General features: G+C 47.2%; 1 long non-coding RNA gene across 1 annotated transcript; it reads left to right on the forward strand.

Moving 5' to 3' along the window:
- The first annotated feature begins 12915 nt into the window (after positions 1 to 12915).
- LOC147099935 (uncharacterized) lies at positions 12916 to 25981 on the forward strand. Its single transcript, XR_015073850.1, has 2 exons — positions 12916 to 13082; positions 25798 to 25981. It is a non-coding gene; the product is annotated as an uncharacterized LOC147099935 (long non-coding RNA).
- The last annotated feature ends 1436 nt before the right edge of the window (positions 25982 to 27417 follow it).

Raw genomic sequence — 27417 nt, forward strand, 5'->3', positions numbered from 1 at the left:
AGGGTCTGCGCACTACCTGTTGCCAGCCTATTTCGCTGGACCACCGCGACTGGAAAGCCAAGCCTGGCTCTCAACAGCCTCCCCCGCAATTCTTGAGTCTCTGCTGGATGACTGGGCGGTTGCCCGTGGTCGACGCCCGTGTCTCTGGCCTTGACCTCCAATCTACTGGTCTCCAGGAACGAATCCCTGGGAGGTGATGGAGTTGCAGGTAGGATCGAATTTGCCTCGTCGCCAATGTTGTGTCCGTCAGTAGTAAGACACAAGACTGCAGGAGAACGGTACAACAGGTGTTTACTCAACGTGGCTCACTCTGGAACTGAACTGTACAGATTACTACTCAGTGCTATATACAGGTGTGGTCACTGCCGGTACTACAGTATACATGAGCTGTAAAAGTAGTTCCCCCCTTAAAGGTATATACATTACAACGGCCGCCTATGGTGGAGCGAAGGAAGTGGGGATGCGCAAGAGGCCAGAGTCACAGGAACAAATAGGAATTTTATACGAGTGTGCATTTGTTGTCAATGCCAATGTTCCCTCTAAAATTTTCGTTGAGTTTTTTCAACGTGCGGCACCTTTAAACGTTTTTTTTGCGCGGCTGTATGTTTGGGGGGCTTCTGAGCGGCCGGCGCGGTAACTTCCAGATTTCCGAGCACCTGCGCCCGCGCGCGGCTTAGCGGGAACATTGGTCAACACGACGCAATTTCAACTCCCAGGTTGTACACCGCCGCCTGCTGATTAAGCACAGCGAGGTCGGTTGTGATTTTTATTAAGTTGGCTGGTACCCCATCGAGTGCACTTTGCCAGTTGCACTTTGACATAACCTGCCACTGGATTTGAAGCGAAACTATTGTTTGAAATCAAATTCTGAGGCAAAAAAAAAAAATACAATGCCCGCATCTTTAGGTGAAATAGCGGTCTGTGTCGACACATTGTGAGAGTTGAACAGGAGGCAGCCGAGAGTTGTGGGACTGAATGTGGCTTCTGTCTTGTCACTTTGCAGTTTGGTTTTAAAACAACAAAGCCTGTTTTTGACATTTAATCGCTGGCTAATTTTTTTTTAAGTTACTGACTGATACGGTGCATTTTTTAAGTGATATTGTGCTTGTTTTTACCCTCTCGCAATGAGTAGCCTAATTCCTTTCTCATAAGCAGCTTTATCCAATTGTACTAGGCCCGTTTGGTTAATGGCCCAGAAATTCGGGTCGGGGGTTTCCCGCGGGTGCAAGCCCCCGACCTGCACTTACCTTGCGCGCCGGCCGTTGTGCTGTGGGCCCCCGTGGGATTCCGATCCGGGGCCTGGTCCAGCTGCCGGCGCGCAGTGCTTGCATATCCCAGGGGCGCAGTTAGTTCGACGCATCCCCTGGGATCACGTGGGCCATGGAGAGCCAATCGGAGCAGGGAAAGGGCTGTCAAAACTTATAAATACTATGGCCCCGAAACATCACTAAATCTAAAATAATTTTTTTTTTAAATCACAATTTTTAAATAAACTATAAATTACATGAAATAAACATTTTAAACAATAATTTAAATTTTTGAAAAAAATAATTTTATTTTCTAACGGGGCTGAAAATAAACTTACCTTGCTTTAAAGTATTAAAAAATAATAAACCTGTGGAAAAAATGTTTTAATTTTAATTAATTCACCACTTACTTGTAAAAAGCAGGCCTTGCGCATGCGGTGCATGCAGGAAACCGGCACTTCCATTGGGCTTACGGGTGAGTACCCCGTGCGTATTCACCCGTGGAGACCCGAAGTTCTGGGCCGTTGTCTTTTTTAAGCACACAGAGTAATGCTGGTCAAAGTGAAAGCTCTCGCCTTTTGCAGCGGGTCCAATCTGATCCATTCCCCCCTCCCGCTGGGGTGGCCAACTCTGGTTGGGCACATTCCTGGAGGGGGCATCACATGACTTCCTTCCGCCAACCGCCCCGCCTCCACACTCCTCCCATTGGTTGCCTAATATGCCCATACTTGCGGCGAACTGCTTTCCCACGCTAAATTGGAAAGGGAATAGGCTCTTCACAGAATCTTACAGCACAGGAGGCCATTCGGCCCATCGTGCCTGTGCCAGCTCTTTGAAAGAGCTCTCCAATTAGTCCCACTCCCCCCTGCTCTTTCCCCAGAGAACTGCAAATTTTTCCTTTTCAAGTATTTATCCAATTCCCTTTTGAAAGTTGCTATTGAATCTGCTTCCACCGCCCTTTCAGGCAGCGCATTCCAGATCACAACAACTCGCTGCATGAAAATTTCTTTCCTTCATGTCGTCTCTGGTTCTTTTGCCAATTACCTTAAATCTGTGTCCTCTGGTTACCGACCCTCCTGCCACTGTTTCTCCTTATTTACTCTATCAAAACCCTTTGTGATTTTGAACCGCTCTATCAAGTCTCCCTTTAACCTTCTCTGCTCTAGGGAGAACAACCTCAGCTTCTCCACGTAACTAAAGTTTTTCACCCCTGGTAGCACTGTAGTAAATCTCCTCTGCACCCTCTCTAAGGCCTTGACATCCTTCTTAGAAGAATGAGAGGTGATCTCATTGAAACTTACACAATTTGTACAGGGCTTGACAGGGTAGATGCAGGGAGGATGTTTCCCCTGGCTGGGGAGTCTAGCACCAGGAGTCACAGTCTCAGAATAAGGGGTCGGCCATTTAGGACTGAGATGAGAAATTTCTTCACTCAGAGGGTGGTGAATCTTTGGAATTCTCTACCCCAGAGGGCTGTGGAGGCTCAGTCGTTGAGTATATTCAAGATATATTCCCTAGCCCAAGGCCGCACAAAGTGGAGGAGAAGCATCCGGGAAGGCACCGAACACCTCGAGTCTCTTCGCCGGGAGCAAGCGGAAGCCAAGCGCAAGCAGCGCAAGGAACGCACGTCAACCCATGCACCCCACCCACCCGCCCCTTCAACCACCGTCTGCCCCACCTGTGACAGAGACTGTAGGTCCCGCATTGGACTCATCAGTCACCTGCGAACTCATTTTTAATGTGGAAGCAAGTCATCCTCGGCTCCGAGGGACTGCCTAAGAAGGAGGATATTCAAGACAGAGATCGATAGATTTCTGAATTTTAAGGGAATCGAGGGATATGGGGATAGTTCAGGAAAGTGAAGATGAGGTAGAAGATCAGCCATGATCTTACTGAATGGCGGAGCAGGCTCGAAGGGCCAAATGGCCGACTCCTGCTCCTATTTCTTATGTTCTTAAAGTGTCGTGTAGTGTACTCCAGCTGGGGCCTAACTGTAGAGCAGTGGCATTTTTTTTTGGATATTTCCCTTGGCAATCGTCATTCACTGTATAATATAGACAGTGCAGTGAATTCATTGCCTTGTTGCAATTGATGATCAGAATACACACTCCCAATTCTCCTCTTGCTGTGCGGATGGAACACCAGCCATCCATTCTGATCCAGCCTATTTGCACCAGGTATGTACAGGATTCCCCAACACCCACTGGTTATTTTACTGCCCACTTGCCGAGACTCTTCCTTCTTGTATGGACCGCTCCCCTTCCTGACATCAGGGGAACTCTCCATTGAACAATGACATATAACCAATTAGGCGTGGAGTAGCCCATCACCTGTTCTGCTAGCCTGACAATGTCACCTGGCTGGGAATTTTGACCCTTAGTATCGCTCCATTTTATTCTAGAAGGCAACAATACTCGTGTGCTCGTGGGAATTTGTGGGGATGCACAACATATTGGGATGGCCGTAACTTGTGGGGGTCATCGGGATGTCCTCACGAATAGTCCCAAGACCAGTTCTCTATCTCTGTTACGATGGTCTTCACTAACAGGAGAAGTACAGATAGATTTTTTTAATTCACTTATGGGATGTGGCCAGCATTTATTGCCCATCCCTAGTTGCCCTTGAGAAGGTGCTGGTGAGTCACCTTCTTGAACCGCTGCAGTCCGTGTGGTGAAGGTGCTCCCACAGTGCTGTTAGTTAGAGAGTTCCAGGATTTTGACCCAGCGACGATGAAGGAACGCCGATATACTTCTAAGTCAGGATGATGTTTGACTTGGAGGGGAACTTGCAGGTGGTGGTGTTCCCATGTGTCTGCTGCCCTTGTCCTTCTAGGTGGTAGAGGTCACGGGTTTGGGAGGTGCTGCCAAAGAAGCCTTGGCGAGTTGCTACAGTGCATCTTGTAGATTAGTGAAAGAAATATTCAAATATTATTGAGCTTGACAGTTGGCAAGGGAATGAGATTTGTACAGTCTTACATTGGCCTTGAACATCTGCCTGATTCCACCCATTACATCTGGATCTTACGGAATGTGCTTCTTTATTTAATTTAATTTAATTTCCGCTGCTGTTGCCAGGGGGAGGAGTTCTACTTCTCCAATCCTCTTCCCCCTCCCCACCTGTTTCTTGTTGGCATACGGTTCCATGGGCTACCGACCACTCCCGGCTGCCTAGTCCAAGTGGCTACTCGTCGTATGGACAGTGAACGTCCGCCGGCTATTGAACGGTGGCAGGCATCACAGCCACGATCGATGCTGCTTTTATCCGATGCCCAACACAAACACACTTTACAGAAAAAAACCACTGCAGAATGGGCAGGAGCAGGAACCCTGGCTGATCTCAACCCCTGCCCCCTCCCCCCCACCCCTCCCTCACCACCCCCAACTCCCCCTCCCCCCCACCCCTCCCTCACCACCCCCAACTCCCCCTCCCCCCCACCCCTCCCTCACCCCCCAAACTCCCCCTCCCCCCCACCCCTCCCTCACCCCCCAAACTCCCCCTCGGCCCCACCCCTCCCAAACTCCGCCTCCCCCCTCCCCTCCCTCACCCCCCCAACTCCCCCACCCCTCCCCCTCCCCCCCCAAACTCCCCCTCGGCCCCACCCCTCCCTCACCCCCCAAACTCCCCCTCGGCCCCACCCCTGAAACTCCCCCTCGGCCCCACCCCTCCCTCACCCCCCAAACTCCCCCTCCCCCCACCCCTCCTTCAGCCCCCCACCCCTCCCTCACCCCCCAAACTCCCCCTCCCCCCCACCCCTCCCTCACCACCCAAACTCCCCATCCCCCCACCCCCCAAACTCCCTCTCCCCCTCACAACCTCTCACCCCCCCAAACTCCCCCTCGGCCCCACCCCCTCCCTCACCCCCCAAACTCCCCCTCGGCCCCACCCCTCCCTCACCCCCCAAACTCCCCCTCGGCCCTACCCCTCCCTCACCCCCCCCAAACTCCCCCTCGGCCCCACCCCTCCCTCACCCCCCCCAAACTCCCCCCCCCAAGCTCAGGATCGCTGGGATGAAGTTTCAGCCTCCGACTAAGATCAGCGAATGCAGCACGAGCCAGGAATCAAACCTGGGACCTTCTAATCGGGAAGGGCTTCCTCCCTGCCTTACCCACTATGACATCAGGAGAGAGGAATTTAAAATTCTCGTCCTCGTGGTCGGACCCCTCCATGGCCTCGACGCCCCCCTCCCTCTCTCTGTAACCTCCTCCAGCCCCACAACCCTCCGAGACCTCTGCGCTCCCCCAATTCTGGTCTCGTGCGCATCTTGATTTTAATCGTTCTACCATCGGTGGCCGTGCCTTCAGCTGCCTGGCCCCATAGCTCTGGAATTCCCTCCCTAAACCTCTCCGCCTCTCTCTCCTCCTTTAAGACGTTCCTTAAAACCTACCTCTTTGACCAACACCTGTCCTAATGTTTATTCCTTTGCCTTGGTGTCAAATTTTGTCTGATTATGCTCCTGTGAAGCGCCGTGGGACTTTTTGCTGCATTAAAGGCGCTGTATAAATGCAGGTTGTTGTTGTTTGAGCTGCACTGTATATTCTGCCCTGTCATTTTGCCAGCAGGTTGTGTGTATGACTGCAGGATACATTTTGAAGTTGTCAGATCTATGAAGGCCAACGCCACTTCTGTTCCAGTGTCAGCTGTGGCTCAGTGGGTAGCACCCTTGCCTCGGAGTCAGAAGGTTGTGGGTTCAAGTCCCACTCCAGAGACTTGAGCACAGAAATCTAGGCGGACACTCCCAGTGCAGAGCTGAGGGAGTGCTGCACTGTCGGAGGTGCCGTCTTTCAGATGAGGCATTAAACTGAGGCCCCGTCTGCTCTCTGAGGTGGATGTAAAAGATCCCATAGCACTATTTCGATAGAAGAGCAGAGGAGTTATTCCTGGGGCCAATATTTATCCCTCAATCAACATCACTAAAAAAAGCAGATTGTCTGGTCATTATCACATTGCCGTGGGACATTGCTGTGCAAAAATTGGCTGCTACATTTCAAAAAGTGGTTCATTGGCTGGGAAGCACTTTGGGATGTTGTGAAAGCCGCTATAGAAATGCAAGTCTTTCTTTCTTCAAGATATCACCGTCTCTATTGTGTGATTCCCCCTCCCTCCTCCCCAAAGCATTGTAGAGCTTTCAAGTAAACCTAAACGGAATAATGAATAAGGTAAAATCACCCAGGGAACACTGGGTGTTTTTTTGCAGTCGTCCCATAAAATTAATGTTGGCAGTGATCTATAAATTTTATTAATGGCTAACACCAGGGGAAGATGTGTGAGCGTGATAAACAGCCTATCTGTAATGCTCATCATCCCTGCCCTAGCAGGTTCCCTTACATTCTACTCACCTCTAATGCCAAGTGATTTTATAATTGGACCCTCCTCATTACTATTCAGTACCCTGTAGAACCAATTAGTAGCTGGCTTTTTGACCTCCAGTTGCCATAGTAAGGAGAAATTAAAGACTTAAATTGGAAAGAGATTCTCAGAACCAGAGAGGACAGGCTTAAATCCGTTCAGCCGCTGATTAATAATCCTGTCAGTCCCATCACTCGTGCTAAACAGAATGCATGTTAGCTCTGATTTTTTTTTTTCCATACTTGCCATTAATCTTTGATGATAGCTCGGTCACTGGCCTCCCTTTTACCCTGTCAGCGAGATGTATGGATAAGAGGATAATGAGATCTTCGAAGCACGCTCGCACAAACCAATGAACTCTGACCCTCCGTCAGAAAGGAGCGGTTGGGGGGTCTTTGTAATTGGTGGGTGTGGTGAGAACGTTCTGGGAACTGATGGATGGTTGAGACTCTGACGTGTTTTGGGGGTCAGTTGCTCGTTCTTGCTTTCCAATATCTCATTGCTCCCACGGCAGAAACTGCATGATCCTGCCGGCAATTATTCCGGAGCGGATGACTTATTAATATAGAATGACTAACCTATTGCTCGTACAGTTAATAATTTTTTTTGTCTGCACCTAATGATTATTAATATCTGACTCATTCATTTTGGTTAAGTGGTAACCAATTTCAAATAAATGTTATGGGTTAACACTACTTGCTGTTGAAGAGAGTGAACTCTGGCTATCTTACTAAAGGTCTGCAGAGCACTTAATTAATATGTAGAGCTACGATATGTAGTCTTTAAAAGCCATGATCTGACAAATCTAAAGATGCTGAATATTCTTAACCAGACCCGCACAAATCTTGATATTTATCATGTAGCCTATTAACTGCAGTTGTGTGTTCTTATCAAAGGGTTATAAGAACATAAGAAATAGGAGCAGGAGTAGGCCATTCGGCCCTTCTAGTCTGCTCCACCATTCAATAGCTCATGGCTGATCTTCTGCCTCAACTCCACCTACCAGCCCTATCCCCAGATCCCTTGGTTCCCTTAGTCTCCAAAAATCTATCGATCTCTATCTTGAATATACTCAACGACTGAGCCTCCACAGCCCTCTGGGGGAGAGAATTCCAAAGATTCACAACAACAACATCAACAACTTGTATTTATATAGCGCCTTTAATGTAGTAAAACGTCCCAAGGCGCTGCACAGGAGTATTTTTAAGACAAAAACATTTGACACCGAGCCACATAAGGATAGATTAGGGCAGGTGACCAAAAGCTTGGTCAAAGAGGTAGGTTTTAAGGAGCGTCTTAAAGGAGGAAAGAGAGGTGGAGAGGTTTAGGCAGGGAATTCCAGAGCTTCGGTATTCCCAATATTTAATTGGAGAAAATTTTTGCTCATCCAGAAATGTATGTCGGACAAGCAGTCTGACAATTTAGAGATCGTGGAGGGGACGAGAGAAGTGGTGGTGAGGTAGAGCTGGGTGTGGTCAGCGTACATGTGGAAACTGACGCTGTGTTTTCGGATGATGTCGCCAAGGGGCAACATGTAGATGAGAAATAGGAGGGGGCCAAGGATAGATCCTTGGGGGTTACCAGAGGGACGATGCGGGACATTCAAGTGAAAAAATTTCTCCTCACCTCAGTCCTAAATGGCCGACCCCTTATTCTAAGACTGTGACCCCTGGTTCTAGACTCCCCAGCCAGGGGGAAACATCCTCCCTGCATCTACCCTGTCAAGCCCTTTAAGAATTTTATATCTTTGAATTAAATCACCTCTCATTCTTCTAAACTCTAGCGAATATAGGCCTAGTCTATTCAATCGCTCCTCATAGGACAATCCCAATGTCCCAGGAATCAATATGTGTGTCAATAAGACCGGGAAGAGCTCCCACAATGCTTGAGTTGGGATATCCAGTTGGGGTAATCTTTAGAGGAAATCGAGCGAGATGTAAAATGGGCGGCCCATTTGCTATCACCTGTATTTGGCCTTCAATAAAAATTAAATTTACCCTTCAGTGTGTAACTAGGGTTGCCAACACTGGTTAGACATATTCCTGGAGGTTCTGTCACATGACCTTATACCTCCAACCTTTGACCCCCCCCCCCCCCCCCCCCAACTGCCACCACTGGTCACCCGACATGTCCACCTTTGGGCGCCCCGCCTTCACACGGCCAATTGCAAAGCGAACAGACTCATCATTACTTCATTGGATGATTTAGTCAAGACGGCCAATTTTCCCATTGCCAATATTTTTACAACTAATAAACGAAAGTGTTCAAAGATAATGAATAATGCCCCTGACATAAGAAAACTACTAGGCACTTGGTCTAAGTGTTAAACAAAGCTTTAATCAACTGTTTTACAACATGGAGGTCTAGTTGTGTCCTTCACTAGTTCCTGTTAAGAATGTCCTGCGCAAGCTGGGCCCGTGCCCAAGTATTTATACTCTCCCTGGACAGCGCCACCCGCAGGCTGCTCAGTATTATTTCATAAGTCTTTCTTTCATGAATGACTGATTCATGTCAACCACTATGATTTTTTTTTCTTGGATCACTCACGTTAGGGATTAATGTTTAATTCCTGGAGAATCCCGGATAATCCTGGAAGGTTGGCAACCCTATGTGTCACTGGGCTGGGTCACGCAGATCCAGCTGATCCTAATCGGGGCAGTAGAGTGGGTGCATCCCTGCCACCTCCCCGCCCCCCCCTTTCATTTCCCAATGGTGGACTCCACAGCAGGTGCAGCGAAAGGATGTTTAAATGAACAAGTTACAACCTCCACGTATTTACATCATTTGCCCTGTTTGAACGCTGCCCGTTAGACCCCCCCCGAGTTCAGCCGTGGCTCAGTGGGTCGCACTCTCACCTCCATAGTCGAGAAGGTCGTGGGTTCAAGTCCCATTCCAGAGACGTGAGCAAAAAAAAAATCTAGGCTGACACTGCCAGTGCAGTGCTGAGGGAGTGCTGCACTGTCGGAGGTGCCGTCTTTTGGATGAGACATTAAACCGAGGCCCCCGTCTGCTCTCTCAGGTGGACGCAAAAGATCCCATGGCCACTATTTCGAAGAAGAGCAGGAGAGATCTCCCCGGTGCCCTGAACCAATATTTAACCCTCAATCAATGTCAGGTGATCTGGTCATTATCACATTGCTGTTTGTGGGATCTTGCTGTGCGCAAATTGGCTGCCGAGTTTCCCACATTACAACAGTGACCACACTTCAAAAAGTGCTTCATTGGCTGTAAAGCGCTTTGGGATTCTTTGCCCCTATGGGTGTGTGACCTCTCTGAGGTTACAATTGAAGCTATTGAAAGATTTGCACAATGGACACAGCCTAGATGTAAGAATTTGAATTAATTAGAGAGACAACAATCTGGTCTCTGGCATCTCCATTCTATTTCAGATGTTGTACTTCAAACACATCATCGCAACAACAGCTTGCATTTATATAGCGCCTTTAACGTAGGAAAACATCCCAAGGCGCTTCACAGAGGCGTAACCAGACAAACGTTGACACTGAGCCGAAGATTAGGTGGGGTGATTGGACAGAGGCAGGTTTTAACGAGTGCCTCAGCGGAGGAGAGCGAGGCGGGTTTGGGAGAGGATTCTAGAGCTCGGGGCCCAGGCAGCTGAAGGCACGGCCGCCAATGGTGGGGCAAAGGAAGTGGGTGGATGCGCAAGAGGCCAGAATCGGAGGAGCGCAGAGATCTCGGAGGGTTGTAGGGCTGCAGGAGTTCGAGGCCAGGGAAGGATTTGAACACAAGGGTGAGAATTTTAAATTCGAGACGCTGCCGGACCGGGAGACAATGTCGTTACAGAGAGCTCAGGGGGTGATGGGCGAGCGGGACTCGGTGCAAGTTAGGATACGGACAGCGACGTTTCGGATGAGCTGAAGTTTATGGAGGGTGGAAGATGGGAGGCCGACCAGGAGAGCGTTGGAATAGTCGAGTCTGGAGGTAACAAAGGCACGGAAAGAAGGATTCAGCAGCATAAAAAATTACAAATGAACAGCCTTGTGCCAATCATTGCCTTCTGGTTGCCTGGGTCTGGGCAGGCCTGATCAAACACGGCTCCATCTTAGCAACTAAGCATCAGACCTGTGTTTCAGGCCCCAGAGCAAAGCCACCAGTATATTAACAAGTAGCTCTTCATCTGCCTTTGTACAGAGTACTCTGACTGCGGATTACTGTGGATGCAACATAAAACTGGTTTAATTTGTCTTTACAAAGCAATAGTTCTCCTGTGAGTTGAGCTTGTAAGTGGGATTGAACAAGAGCTGTTCGGTGTGATCATTCAGTTGCTGTGATCATTTTTAAAAGAACCATTTTTCTTTTCTTGTACGAAGCCCTGTTTAGTGCGGTTGCCTCTGTATTCATGAATATTACTGGGCTATGACCATGTTACAAGAGCGATATTCTCGGAGTGGTGTTACACAGGATTACACGGGATATACGGCACAGAAACAGGCCATTCGGCCCAACCAGTCCATGCCGGCGTTTATGCTTCACTCCAGCCTCCTCCCTTCTTTCCTCATCTAACTCTATCAGCGTAACCCTCTATTCCCTTCTTCCTCGTGTGCTTGTCTAGCCTCCCCTTAAAGGCATCTATACTATTCGCTTCAACCACTCCCTGTGGTAGCGAGTTCTCACCACAGTCTGGGTAAAGAAGTTTCTTCTGAATTCCCTATTGGATTTCTTGGTGACTGCCTTATATTGATGGCTTTTAGTTTTGCTCTTCCCCACAAGTGGAAACATTCTCTCTGTTGTTGATCCAATTGGTGATCGTGCAATTCTATCATGGAGATGCTCCTCTCTCAAAAGGTGCTGACTGATCTCGCGATAAGTCTCATTAGGCTACCTTACCCCTTGGTACCTTACCCCCCGGCCATAGTTCATGTGTGAGATTAGCCATCGACAGTTACATAGGAACAAGAGGAGGCCGTTCAATCCCACGAGCCTGTTCTGCCATTCACTGAGATCATGGCTGGTCTGTACCTCAACTCCACCCACCTGCATTGGCTCCATATCCTTTCATACCCTTGTCGAGCAAAAATCTATTGAGCTCAGATTAAATGATTAATCGAGCCAGCATCTACTGCTCTTTGTGGGAGAGAGTTCCACACTTCTACCACCCTTTGCGTGAAGAGGTGTTTCCTAACTTCTCGCCTGAATGGCCTGGCTCTGATTTTAAGGTTATGTCCCCTTGTCCTAGACTCCCCCCCCCCCCACCAGCGGAAAATGTTTCTCTCTTTCTACCCTATCAATTCCTTTCAAAATCCTAAAAACCTCAATCAAGTCACCCCTTAACCTTCGATATTCCAAGGGATTAAGAAAGAAAAAGACTTGCATTTCTATAGCGCCTTTCACAGCCACCGGACGTCCCAAAGCGCTTTACAGCCAATGAAGCACTTTTTGAAGTGTAGTCACTGTTGTAATGTAGGAAACACGGCAGCCAATTTGTGCACAGCAAGCTCCCACAAACAGCAATGTGATGATGACCAGATAATCTGTTGTTAGTGATGTTGATTGAGGGATAAATATTGGGCCCAGGACACTGGGGAGAACTCCCCTGCTCTTCCTCGAAATAGTGGCCATGGGATCTTTTACATCCACCTGATAGAGCAGACGGGGCCTCGGTTTAACAGCTCATCCAAAAAGATTGCACCTCCGACAGTACTGCACTCCCTCAGTACTGGAGTGGGTCGTGTCAGCCTGGCTTTTAGTGCTCAAGTCTCTGTACTGGGATTTGAATCCACAACCTTCTGACTCGGAGGCGAGGGTGCTGCCCACTGAGCCACAGCTGACACAAAGCCTGGGTTTTTGTGCTCAGACTGGCGGAGTGAGCTGGCCGGCCACCCGTTCAGACGGCGAAGAGGCCGCTCCCCCGCCATTTTGAGGCTCTGGCGTCGTTTAAATTTAGCAGGTGGGGTGCGGGGGGGGGATGGGCCTCACGACGTGCAGCTCACCAGATTGAGGCCTAAAAATCAGGCTGAAGCTGCCACCAGCAGGTTAACCTGCAGTGGGAGGGCGGGGGTGGTGGTCACGGTAGTGGAGGGTGGGTGTCCCCGGGGCGGCAGAGTCCCAGGCCTCTTCGTGCTCCTCTAGGGCCCACAAAAATAATTCGCGACTAACTTTTGGCCCGGGCCTCGTCGGTTCCAGCGCCCGTGGAGCTGGTCGGCGCGAGCACGGCGCAGGCCGCGACTTAAAATGGCCATCGGGGTTCCTGTTTACGTCATGGGACCCCGATTCCCATTTTAAAAAGGGGGTCTGTCGCCTGAAACAGGCGGGCGCTGTGGACACCCGACGGGAGGCTCCTTTCAAAATGGCGGCGGCCGCGTTGCCGGGGTTACCGGAGCGGGGAGGCGAGTGATCCCCATGTTGAGGCTGTTAACGCCAAGCGGTGGGGAAATCAAACTCGAGCCCACGAGATTTGACAAAACTGATTTTTTTTTAAAAATTATCAAAAAGCTTAAAAAGAAAATTGCTGCTTGAACAGGTTTATTTGTGAGTTTAAGTGACTTTCTACGCCGTGCGAGTGTGCGATCCGCCTTATACGAAATTATTTGTCCGTTAGATTCTGACGTGTCACAGTGGATGCGGGGAGTCTGGCTCGTGTTTATTTTATGGTCACTAATTTCACCGTAATGACAACCCACTCAAGCCAAGAGTTCAGAAACGATTAGCAGTTTATTTGCCAAAACGTAAGCCAAATGTCCCAAATCCTTCAAGGACCCGACCCTGCCCACTGACACCGCACCCTGTGAGAGTCCCCTGATCGCACCATGCAGACAGGGCTCAGCCCCGCGGGATTATACCAGGTACACAACCTGCAGAGAAATTAAACACCGTGCTTCTAATTAATTAGCATGGTTTACAGCTCTCGGGCTGCCAAGGTTAGCTGCTGTGCTGGGGCATACGAGAGGCTCCCCAGTGAAATACCTCTTGTGTTTTTTTCTCCACCCGTCACTTTCCAGCACAGCCTCCCTGATTCCCATCGGTTGCCTCCCTTTAGCCTCTGATCGCTGCGAATCAATTAGAAATGTTTCCCTCGCCTGCGCTCCCATTAAATAATGAGGTGGATCTGAGAGAGGAGCAACACAGGTTTACTATCCATCCTTTCCCATGTTTCTAGTCTGTGGACTGGAGCAGGAGGACAGTAACACCTTTTTGTAACTTGTATTCCAATTCTGGCCTCTTGCACATCCCCCATTTTACGGACACAAAGGGAACACAGATGCACTTTAGCAGTAGAATAATACGTTGCCCTCCCCAAATCTGTAACCTCCTCCAGCCCTACAGCCCTCCGAGATCTCTGCGCTCCTCCAATTCTGGCCTCTTGCGCATCCCCCGATTTTCATCGCTCCACCATTGGTAGCCGTGCCTTCAGCCGCCCGGGCCTAAGCTCTGGAATTCTCTCCCTAAACCTCTCCGCTCCTTAAAACCTACCTCATTGACCAAACTTTTGGTCGCCTGCCCTGATGTCTCCTTACAAAAGCAAAATACTGCGGATGCCGGAAATCCGAAATAAAACCAGAAAATGTTGGAAACTCTCTCTCCACAGATGCTGCCTGACCTGCTGAGTATTTTCAGCAATTTCTGTTTTCATTTCTAATATCTCCTTATGTGGCTCGGTGTCAAACTTTGTTTGATAATCGCTCCTGTGAAGCGTTAAAGGCGCTGTATAAATACAAGTTGTTGTTTGTGGGGTCTATCAGAGTGAGTCTACAAGAGTCAGTCTCACACCAAGTTCTTGTTGCTGTCGTTTGTCCCCTCAGTTGCTTCTGTTGACCATAAGCAAGTTTAAAATGAGAACCCATCAAGCCTGTACCTTCCGCAGTCTACGCACGACAACGTGGACCACTTTCCATACCTCGGGAGCCTACTGTCAACAAGGGCCGACGTTGATGACGAAGTCCAACACTGCCTTCAGTGTGCCAGTGCAGCCTTCAGTCGCCTGAGGAAGATAGTGTTTGAAGATCAGGACCTCAAACCCGGCACCAAGCTCATGGTCTGCAGAGCAGCAGTGATACCCGCCCTGCTGTATGCCTCAGAGACATGGACCATGTACAGCAGGCACCTCAAAGCACTGGAGAGGTACCACCAACGCTGCCTCCACAAGATCCTGCAAATCCATTGGCAGGATAGGCGCACCAACGTCAGTGTTCTTGCTCAGGCCAACACCCCCAGCATCGACGCTTTGACCATGCTCGATCAGCTCCGATGGGCAGGTCACATTGTCCGCATGCCCGATACGAGACTCCCAAAACAAGCGCTCTACATGGAGCTCCGACACGGCAAGTGAGTCCCAGGTGGGCAGAGGAAACGCTTCAAGGACACCCTCAAAACCTCCTTAAAAAAGTGTAACATCCCCTCCGACACCTGGGAATCCCTGGCCTAAGACACACAAAGTGGAGGAGAAGCATCCGGGAAGGCGCTGAACACCTCGAGTCTCTTCGCCGGGAGCAAGCGGAAGCCAAACGCAAACAGCGCAAGAAGCGCACGTCAAGCACCCCACCCACCCGCCCCTTCAACCACCGTCTGCCCCACCTGTGACAGAGACTGTAGGTCCCGCATTGGACTCATCGGTCACCTGAGAACTCATTTTTAGTGTGGAAGCAAGTCATCCTCAGTGCCGAGGGACTGCCTAAGAAGAAGACAGTTAATCATGGCCCTACGCCCTTAAACTAACTGAACGCACCGTGACTTGAACAAGCAACCTTCGCACCCCACTGATATCAGGAGCGCATAATCCCAGACATTCCCACCTGGACCCATTTGGGAAAAATCTGCGGTGTCAGAGGGGCAGTAATAACACATTAAGGGAGCAGCAATGAGGAGTCTAGTGCTGAAGATGTGAGATGGGAAAGGTACATTGGCACACTCTCCTTAACCTTCTCTACTCTAAGGAGAACAACCCCAGCTTCACCAATCTCACCACTCCAGTAACTGAAGTCCCTCATCCCTGGTCTAACACACTGTGCTGATTCTAACCCTCCCGCTCTGTCAGAGCTTTCTACTCTAGTCCTTGTCTCTTCCTCATATTTTTTAATATCTTCCCTCTTCAGTGTTCAGCTGTGGCTCAGTGGGTAGCACTCTTGCCTCTGAGTCAGAAGGTTGTGGGTTCAAAGTCTCATTCCAGGTACTTGAGCACAAAAATCCAGGCTGACACTTCAGTGCAGTACTGAGGGAGTGCCGCACTGTCGGAGGTGCCGTCGTTCGGATGAGACGTTAAACAGTCTGCTCTCTCAGGTGGACGTAAAAGATCCCGTGGCACTATTTCAAAGAAGAGCAGGGGAGTTCTCCCCGGTGTCCTGGGTCCAATATTTATTCCTCAATCAACATCACTAAAGCAGATTATCTGATCATTATCACATTGCTGTTCATGGGAGCTTGCTGTGCGCAAATTGGCTGCCGCGTTTCCCATATTACAATAGTGACTACACTCCAAAAGTACTTCATTGGCTGTAAAGTGCTTTGGGACGTCCGGTGGTTGTGAAAGGTGCTATATAAATGCAAGTCTTTCTTTTTAAATTTCCTTAAGTGACATGATTGACTCTGTTTCAGTAGACACTTGTAATACACTTTACAGTCTAATAACCTTTTGCATGAAAAAGCTCCATCTAAACTCCCCCATTTTGCTTTCAGTACTCAATCTATACCTCTGCCTCCTAGTTACTGTTTAACCGACCGGTGGAAATAATTCTTTGTTATTTACCCTCTCAAACCCTGTCATCATTTTGCTCTGTTCGGAGGTGCCGTCTTTTGGAAGAGACGTTAAACCGAGGCCCAGCCTCTCCTCTCAGGTGGATGGGAAAGATTCCACGACACTATATTCATCCCTCATCCAACACCACAAAAAAAAACCCAGATTATCTGGTCATTATCTCATAGCTGTTTGTGGGAGCTTGCTGTGCGCAAATTGGCTGCTGTGTTTCCTACATTACAACAGTGACTCCACTTCAAAAAGTACTTCATTGGCTGTAAAGCACTTTGGGACGTCATGAGGTTGTGAAAGATGCTCTAGAAATGCAAGTTCTTTTTTCTTTCTTTGTGATGAATTGTCAGTGAGCTGCTGAGGACCTGGACTTATTCACTCGTCAATGGTTTAGCATCCCAATTGGTCCATGTATTGGATTATACATGGACCCTGTGAGAAAACGTATGTTGGATTCTTGCCAGTTTCCAATGAAGGGGTTGTCTTATGAGGAATGGTTGAGCAGGTTGGGCCTATACTCATTGGAGTTTAGAAGAATGAGAGGTGATCTTATTGAAACATATAAGATTCTGAGGGGGCTTGACAGGGTAGATGCTGAGAGGATGTTTCCCCTCGTGGGGAATCTAGAACTAGGGGGGCACAGTTTCAGGATAAGACGGAGATGAGGAGGAATTTCTTCTCTCAGAGGGTCGTGAATCTTTGGAATTCTCTACCCCAGAGAGCTGTGGAGGCTGGGTCATTGAATATATTCAAGGCGGAGATAGACAGATTTTTGAACGATAAGGGAGTCGAGGGTTATGGGGAACAGGCAGAAAAGTGGAGTTGAGGCCAAGATCAGATCAGCCATGATCTTATTGAATGGCGGAGCAGGTTCGAGGGGCCGAATGGCTGACTCCTGCTCCTATTCTTATGTTCTTATGTTCCCTGTATGTGCCCTGCTGTCTTAAGGGGCTGACTGTTGCTGGGGCGCCGTTCTTGGATGTAGGCACCTCTCCAGTATCTCGCCCAAGCGGCCATTGTTCTTATGTGAATCGAAGCCGCTCGTATCACTGGGCTATTCGTCTACAGGCGGCGCCACCTCCGAGCCCATCCTTACCCCGACATTCGTAGACACGCGCTTTTCGACTACCGGGGGAGTCACTGGATAGTGATCAGGGATGGAAAGCCTTGCTGACTATTCCTGGCCTTAGTTCAGGGGCAGTTGCAGCTATTTGATGAGTGCACCGCCCAGCTGTGACCAGCTTACCGAGGACAGTCCTGCTTTGTGTGACACTCAGAACCAACATCAGCCACTGGGAAGAAAATGAGCTCTTTTAAAATTGTAGAGTGTATTACAACTTTGTAGAATTTATGCTACAGCTATACATTTGGGTTACAGCTATACAAAACCCTGGTTAGATCACACCTGGAGTACAGTGTTCAGTTCTGGGTACTGCACCTCAGGAAGGATTTATTGGCATTGAAGAGAGTGCAGCGTAGGTTTACCAGAATGATACCCGGACTTCAAGGGTTAAGTTACGAGGAGAGATTACACAAATTAGTGTTGTATTCCCTGGAATTTACGTGGTTAAGAGGTGATCGGATCGAAGTTTTCAGGCTATTAAGGGGATCAGATAGGGTAAATAGAGAGAAACTAGTTCTGCTGGTTGGGGAGTCTAGGACTAGGGGGCAGAGTCTAAAAATTCGAGCCAGACCTTTCAGGAGTGAAGTTAGGAAACACTTCGACACACAAAGTAGGTAGAAGTTTGGAGCACTTCCGCAAACAGCAATTGATGCTAAATCAATTGTTAATTTTAAATCGGAGATTGATGGATTTTTGTTAACCAAAGGTATTAAGGGCTATGGGCCAAAGACGGGTATATGGAGTTAGGTCGCAGATCAGCCATGATCTCATTGAATGGCGGAGCAGGCTCGAGGGGCTCAATGGCCTCTTCCTGGTCCTACGTTTGCTGAAAATGTTGATTTGATAATGAAATGTTATTATACATGAGTTTTTTTTTTCAAATCACTTCAGTAAGGAGCACTTTTTTTTACAAAACATTTATTTATTGATTCAAAAGACCTGCACTTGCGATTGTTTCCCCACCCATTATTCCCTTGAGCTTGAAATCTGGCATCCTTTCAAAGCAGCAAATTAAAATATAAAAAAACAAGCAATATTTTTCCTTTTTCCCCATCTTGGCACATGCCGAACAGCCACTTGACATTGCTGGCTCGTGCTGTCACCTCCGTGTATATTGTTAGCACACGGGTCTAATTTGTAATGGATTACTCTATTTACTGCTGCGGTGATTTGTCTGTGAACGGCTGAAGGACTGGACTCTATCAGTTGTCAATGGTTTAAACATCCCAGTTGGACCATGCATTGGATTATCGAAGGTCTTGCGAGAAAACATACGTTGGAGTGTTTCCAATATCTCGGTACAAGTGGATGAATTTAATGCTTGCTGTTCTGTAGTCTTTATGTCAGCAACATTCTTGCATTCCTTTTTCTAGTAATTCTCTTCATATGTGTCTTTAGAAACATAGAAACATAGAAGATAGGAGCAGGAGTAGGCCATTCGGCCCCTCGAGACTGTTCCGCCATTTAATGAGATCATGGCTGATCATCCAAATTCAGTACCCTGTCCCTGCCTTCTCCCCATATCCCTTGATCCCTTTAGCCTTAAGAAATATATCTAACTCCTTCTTGAATATATTTAATAAGTTCGTCTCAACTGCCTTCTGTGGTAGAGAATTCCACAGGTTCACCACTCTCTGGGTGAAGAAATTCCTCCTCATCTCAGTCCTAAATGGCTTACCCCTTATCCTTAGACTGTGACCCCTGGTTCTGGACTCCCCCGCCATCAGGAACATCCTTCCTGCATCTAGTCTGTCTAGTCCTGTTAGAATTTGATCAGTTTCAATGAGATCCCCTCTCATTCTTCTAAACTCTAGTGAATATAAGCCGAATCGACCCAATCTCTCTTCATACATCATTCCTGCCAACCCAGGTATCAGTCTGGTGAATCTTCACTGCACTCCCTCCATGGCAAGAACATCCTTCCTCAGATAAGGCGACCAAAACTGCACACAATACTCAAGGTGTGGTCTCACCAAAGCCCTGTACAACTGCAGCAAGACATCCTTGTTCCTGTACTCGAACCCTCTCGCTGCGAAGGCCAACATACCATTTGCCTTCTTAACCGCCTGCTGCACCTGCATGCTTACCTTCAGCGACTGGTCCACAAGGACACCCAGGTCTCGTTGCACTTCCCCTTTTCCCAATCTATTGCTGTTCAGATAATAATCTGTCTTCCTGTTTTTGCCACCAATGTGGATAACCTCGCATTTATCCACATTATACTGCATCTGCCATGCATCTGCCCAATCACCCAACCTGTCCAAATCATACTGGAGTTTCTCAGCATCCTGCTCATAGCACACACGCCCACCCAGCTTTGTGTCGTCTGCAAATTTGGAGATATTACATCTAGTTCCCTCGTCTAGATCATTAATATATATTGTGAATAGCTGGGATCCTAGCACCGATCCCTGCGGTACCCCACTAGTCACTGCCTGCCACTCGGAAAAAGACCCTTTTATTCCAACTCTTTGCTTCCTGTCTGCCAACCAGTTCTCTATCCAAGTCAGTACCTTACCCCCAATCCCATGTGCTTTAACTTTGCACGTTAATCTCTTATGCGGGACCTTATCGAAAGCCTTCTGAAAGTCCAAATACACCACATCCACTGGTTCTCCCTTATCTATTCTACCAGGTACATCCTCAAAAAATTCCAGTAGATTAGTCAAGCACGATTTACCTTTTGTAAATCCATGTTTCATTTTTTAATATCCTTTTGAGGCTATTCAAACATTTCAATGGCGCCTGCAAGCTGAGGAGAATATTTTAACTGCTTCACAACTGCAGCCAGGGAAGTTCAGTGGATACAGCAACAACTTGCCTTTGTATAGCACCTTTAGCGTCGTAAAACATCCCAAGGTGCTTCACAGGATCGATTATCGGGACACAATTTGACACCGAGCCACACAAGCAGATGTTGGGACAGGGCTTGGTCAGAGAGGTAGGTTTTAAGGAGCGTCTTAAAGGAGGAGAGAGAGGTAGAGAGGTAGAGAGGCGGAGAGGGTTCAGGGAGGGAATGCCAGAGCTTGGGGCCCAGGCACATTAGACAAGCCATTCCATACAACAGTCTGACCAGTGGGAGAAGGTTATGGGTGAGTTACGCTCAGCGATAGTAGTGTTGAGCTAATTAAAACAAACCCGATGCTCGGTTGCTGCTGGGTTAGTGGAGCTCAGCTGGTACAGCAGTTTGAGGCCCTACTATAGGCCCCTGATGGAACAAAACCCACCAGGATTCCAGCACCTGATTGCAATCCAGTGACTCCACTCTAAACTTCACTGGCCTGGACGAGTGCAGCTCCAACAACACTGAAGAAGCTCGACACCATCCAGGACAAAGCAGCCCGCTTGATTGGCACCCCAACCACCACCTTAAACATTCACTCCCTCCACCACCGGTGCATCGTGGCTGCAGTGTGTACCATCTACAAGATGCACTGCAGCAAGTCGCCAAGGCTCCTTCAGCAGCACCTCCCAAACCCGCGACCTCTTCCACCTAGAAGGACAAGGGCAGCAGGTGCATGGGAACACCACCACCTCCAAGTTCCCCTCCAAGTCACACACCATCCTGACTTGGACATATATCGCCAATCCTTCATTGTCGCTGGGTCAAAATGCTGGAACTCCCTCCCTAACCTTCACGAGGGCAATTAGGGATGGGAAATAAAAGCTGGCCCTGTCAGCGATGCCCACACTCTGTGAATGAATAAAAGATAAATAAAAACAGCACTGTGGGAGTACCTTTTCAATATGGACTACAGCGGTTCAAGAAGGCAGCTCACTCTGTCAAGAGTACCTAGGTTTTGTAATGATCAGTAACATGTCATTCTAGAATGGTACACTAGGTGGAGCTGTATGTTTAGTAGTGGGCTACCCACAAGGCCGTAGTCAAGATGGATGCCTGTACACGAGTCCACATGGCTGAATAAATGACTAGCTCAAGCTAGCTGTTCCTAATGAAAACATCTATTTATTTATGAACATAACATGGTACCAGGATTGGTAATATCTGCTGAATATTGTGAAATGTGACATGGAGAATTTGAAGCCACCGGAGGGTTTGAAACTCACGGGGAATGTCGACTGCAATTGGCGGACTTTCAAACAATAATTCGAACTCTGCATTGCTGCCATCGGGTTCGGTACGAAGCCAGACGCAAGGAAAATAGCGTTACTGCTCATGGTTGCAGGCCCGTAGGCGATAGAGGTATTTAATACGTTTGTATTTGATCAAGAGGAGGACAGAGAAAAAATGGATGATGTGCTAAAGAAGTTTGATACACATTGTTCTCCCAAAAAGAACAAGACCTATGAGAGGTACGTGTTCCGTTCACGGACACAGCAGCAAAATGAGACTTTTGATAGCTTTGTGACCGATCTGAAACTGAAAGCACAGACATGTAATTTCCCTGAACTGAAATCATCCATGATTCATGACCAGATTGTGTTTGGTATTCATGATAAAAAGGTCAGGGAACATCTGTTGAGAGAAACCGAACTAACATTGGAGGATGCTGTGAAAATATGCCATGCCAGTGAGCTAGCTCAGCAGCACGCGAAGACTTTCAGTGAAATTAATAATAATGCGACTGTAATGAGTGACTGTGCTGCTGTCGGTGCTGTGTTCTGCAAGGGGAAGAAACATGGGCAGAACAGAAATGCAAAGCAATCGGAGGATGGAACTTTCAATTGTAAATGCTGTGGTTACCAGCACCAGTCAAGACAATGCCCAGCGTTTGAGAAAATGTGCACAAAATGTAATGGAAAGAATCACTTTGCCAAACAATGCTTTTCAAAAGTAAAAACAAAGAAAGGGCAACAAGTCAATGTGATTGAGGATACTGATTTAAGTGAGACATTTTTTGTAGGAATGGTGTCATGTGACAATATAGAAAAGAATACAGAAAATGTGCAGCCCTCAGGAATGGACAATGCTGAACATAAAGTTAATGCAGTAAAAGAGGACAAATGGATGATGCCACTGCAGGTAAATGGAGCATTAGTTACATTGAAACTAGACACTGGGGCAAAAGCAAACTTAATCAGTATGAGTGACATTAAAAATATGAAAGAAAAGCCCAAAATACAGAAAAAGTTAGTACTACTGAAGAACTATAATGGACAGAAAATAGATAGCTTAGGTGTATGTAGACTGAAAGTGACAGTCAAAGACAAAGTGCATCATCTCATGTTTTCTGTTGTGGCTGAAGGACTTGATTCACTACTAGGTGACAAAGCTTGTGAGGACTTAGAACTGGTCAAGAGAGTCTACCGTATAAACTGTGCCATAAGCAGACCAGATGACTCGGTGGATTCTGTAGTCAGTAATTTCCAGGATGTGTTCAAAGGATTTGGAGTTCTACCATTCACTTACAAGATCCAGCTAAAGGAGGATGCTCAGCCAGTGGTACATGCTCCACGGAGAGTTCCAGCGTGACCGGCTCAAGAAAGAACTGGACAGAATGACCACACTAGGAGTCATCAGGAAAGTCGAAGAGCCAACAGACTGGGTTAACTCCATGGAATGTGTAAAGAAAAAGAACAATGATCTAAGAGTATGCATGGATCCAAAGGACTTAAATGCAAACATAAAACGTGAACACTACCAGATTCCCAAGCGAGAAGAAATCACCAGCGAAATGTCAGGTGCCAGATACTTCACAAAGCTCGATGCCTCACAAGGATTTTGGCAACTAAAACTGGTTGAAGAGAGCACCAAATACTGTACCTTCAACACACCATTTGGCAGGTATTGTTTCCTCAGAATGCCTTTCGGGATAATATCTGCATCTGAAATCTTTCATAGAGCAATGGAACACATAATTGAAGGTCTGGAAGGAGTTCGGGTCTATGTTGATGACATCATCATCTGGGGCTCCACACTGAAAGAACACAATGAGAGACTGACTAAAGTGCTACAAAGCATACGCTTAGCAAAGCCAAGTGTCAGTTTGGTGTCCAGGAAGTCACTTTCCTAGGAGATAATCTATCTGGTAAAGGAATAGAGCCAGATATGGAAAAAGTAAATGCCATACACAGCATGCCCTGACCCACTGACAAAAAAGGAGTGCTACGCATCATGGGGATGATAAACTTCATTGGAAAGTTCAGACAGCCTGTCTGTGAGACCTGCTACATAAAACAAATGAGTTCGCATGAACAAGAGTGGATGAACCTCAAAACAGTGCTGACAACCACACCTGTACTCACCTTCTTTGACCCAACAAAGAGAATCAAAGTGTCAATGGATGCATCGAAAGATGGCCTAGGCGCGGTCTTGCTACAAGCAGAGGATGAAGATTGGAAGCCTGTTGCCTATGCCTCCAGGTCTATGACTGATTCTGAGTGTCGATATGGCCAGATTGAAAAGGAATGTCTAGGCTTGGTAGTTGGACCAGAAAAGTTCCATGGCTACATATATGGACTTCCCACCTTCACAGTTGAGACAGACCACTGCCCACTGGTTGCCATCATAAAAAAAAATCTGAATGAGATGTCTCCAAGGATTCAACGACTCATGATGAAGCTGCAAAGATATGACTTTGAACTGATCTACACACCAGGCAAACACATAGTGTTAGCAGATGCACTATCCCGAGCACCCACAATGAGTCATGTGAGCTCTACTGAGGAAGACGTGGATGTTCATGTGAGTATGGTCACTGCTGCGCTGCCCGTGTCAGACACAAAATCAAAGCAAATAGCAGAAGAAACAGTAAAAGATACAGTGTTACAAACAGTAATAGAGAACATTCATCATGGTTGGCCAAAAGGTTCCTGTCCAAAGTATTATCACATCAGGTTAGAGTTGAGTGTCGCAAGTGGACTATTACTAAAACAGAACAGAATAGTCATGCCACAGGCTTTACGTCGAGACATGCTCAAAACGATTCATGAGGGACAACTCGGAATTGAAAAATGCAAAAGGAGAGCAAGAGACACTGTTTATTGGCCGGCATAAATAAGGACATTGAGAACATGATAGGCAAATGTGAGACATGTCAGAAACACCAAAACAAACAAGCAAAGGAGCCAATGATAGCAGCTGACTTACCAACAGCACCATGGCAAAAGGTTGGTATGGACCTCTTTCATTTGAATGGTAAAGACTATCTAATAGTGATTGACTACTATTCTAACTATCCTGAGATGGCGCTGCTCTCAAGCACATCAGCAAGCAGTGTCATAATGCATGTTAAATCCATCTTCGCCAGACATGGAATTCCCAGGATTGCCGTTAGCGACAATGGTCCGTGCTTCAACTGTAAGGAGTGGCAACAGTTTGCAGCACATTATGACTTTCAACACATCACATCCAGTCCTCTCTATGCTCAGTCGAATTGTAAGGCAGACAAAGGTGTTCAAGTTCTCAAACAGCTACTGAAAAAAGCAACAGAAAGCAAGTCTGATCCTTATCTCGCCCTGCTGAGCTACCGAGCCTCCCCTTTAGACTGTGGTTCTTCACCTGCTGAACTCCTAATGGGTCGCAAGTTGTGCACCACGCTACCCTGCTGTCCAAAAGAAAAGCAGAGTAAGGAACTGAGACAGAGACTTCAACTGTTAAAGCTGAAACAGAAATCACACTATGACAAGTCATCCAAAACTCTGAAACCATTGACAAGGGATGATGTTGTCAGGATTGAGGATCCAAATGCATGGAACAGGAAAGCTACAGTTCTTGAGGAAGTAGGACCAAGGTCATACACCGTTAGAACTGAGGAAGGACAGATTCTCAAGAGGAACCGCCGTTCCCTCCTGAAAACACAAGAAACTATCCAAGAGCAAATCGATGACAATGCCGCAACTGAATCTTGTCACTCACCACCAGAACAATCTAACACAAACACACATACAGGCTCTCATGCAAACACATCAGGCTTACCTGTGCTGAGAAGATCCACACGTGAAGTAAAAAAGCCTGATAGACTTAATCTTTGAGTGCAAAGAAAACTATAATAAAAGAATGAAAAGCTTAGAGTTCATAAAGTAAAGCTTTGAAAATGTGTTGACTGTTATGAAGATGTTTATGTCGTCTTGATTGATATTGATTGATATTGATTTTGTTTAACCTCTAAGGAAGGGGGATGTAATGATCAGTAACATGTCATTCTAGAATGGTACACTAGGTGGAGCTGTAGGTTTAGTAGTGGGCTACCCACAAGGCAGTAGTCAAGATGGATGCCTGTACACTAGTCCACATGGCTGAATAAATGACTAGCTCAAGCTAGCTGTTCATAATGAAAACGTCTATTTATTTATGAACATAACAGGTTTGTGCAATAAATGCTGGCCATGCCAGCGTCGCCCACATCCTATGAATGAATAAATAAAAATACATTTAAAAATTATGCTACAATATGGCGCATTGTGTTTGTGTTCCTCAGGCCTGTCTGACCAACAGGGCTCATTGCTTGAAGTGAACACACTGCACACGTGTCTCAGGGTCGCCAACTCTCCAGGATTGGCCCTGAAGTCTTCAGGAATTGAAGATTAATCTCCAGGACACCGCCAGGAGCAAAAATCCAGGAGAAAGATCATAGAGGGCATTAAAAAAAAGTTTTTTTTTCACTTTCTTTGAATGTTTTAATTTATTAGTGATAGAAATATTGGAGGGGGAGAAAAAAAGACTATTTGACCGGCATGTCAAGAATCATTCAATCGAGTAATGAAGAACCTGTTCGCTATCCGATTGGCCTGGGAAGGCGAGGCTCCGTGAGGATGGACATGTTGGGCGACCAATGGCGAGAGCCTGGGGGCGGAGCTGTCAGATGCGGCTTGCCATCTCTGGTTGGAGGCATTCCTGGAGCTTTGATCACATGACGTCTGGCCACGTGAGCTCTGATCACATGACGTCTGATCACATGACCTCTACAAATGTTATTGCATTTACCTCCTAAAGGTTGGGTCCTCTGCAATCGAGGAACTTTGCTCGTGTTTTCATGTCAGCAGTTGTGCGAAAAGCTCCAAGAAGCAGGAATCCACCCGTGGGCAGAAAGAGGGGGAACCAAGGGCTGGGGAACGATTCAGAGGGGAAATCAGAGGTGGGGGGAACTTTGATTCCACCAGTAACTAATAGCAACTCATTGAGATGGCACTAATAACTAATGGTAACTCTCAGATTTTCCTCATAACCAATAGTGAGACAATAACTAATTGACAGTCTATATGTGACTGGTAGTAATAGGTGTAATACTCTGATATCCTACCTATGACTCGTAGTAATCTTATAATAACCTGCTGATATTTACCATTACATAGGATTACACAGGATACACAGCACAGAAACAGGCCATTTGGCCCAACCAGTCCATGCCGGCGTTTATGCTCCACTCGAGCCTCCTCCCGTCTTTCCTCATCTAACTCTATCAGCGTAACCCTCTATTCCCTTCTCCCTCGTATACTTATCTAGCCTCCCCTTAAATGCATCTATACTATTCGCCTCAACCACTCCCTGTGGCAGCGAGTTCCACATTCTCACCACTCTCTGGGTAAAGAAGTTTCTCCTGAATTCCCTATTGGATTTCTTGGTGACTATCTTATATTGATGGCCTCTAGTTATGCTCTTCCCCACAAGTGGAAACATTCTGTATCCACTCTATCAAAACCTTTCATCATTTTATATTCCTCTATTAGGTCACCCCTCAGCCTTCTTTTTTCAAGAGAAAAGAGGCCCAGCCTGTTCATCCTTTCCTGATATGTATACCCTCGCATTTCTGGTATCATCCTTGTGAATCTTCTCTGCGCCCTCTCCAGTGCCTCGATATCCTGTTTATAATATGGCGACCAGAACTTAGCTAGAAAGCCCCTGGGAGGTCATGTGATGAAAACTACAGGAACACATTCGACCTGAGTTGGCAACCTGTGCGTGTTTGCCAACGAGTGTTTTCCGAGAGCTTCTAATCACTTCAAATGTATTTTTATCTCTGCTTAATTAGCTGATTAATTGTGTTTTTGTTGGTTGCGGTGTTTAATATTTGCTGCACAGCTGCATTAACACTGTTTGA

The sequence above is a fragment of the Somniosus microcephalus genome, chromosome 27, assembly GCF_052327205.1.
Source record: "Somniosus microcephalus isolate GS21.2 chromosome 27, FLI_Smic_1.0, whole genome shotgun sequence".
Taxonomy (NCBI): domain Eukaryota; kingdom Metazoa; phylum Chordata; class Chondrichthyes; order Squaliformes; family Somniosidae; genus Somniosus; species Somniosus microcephalus.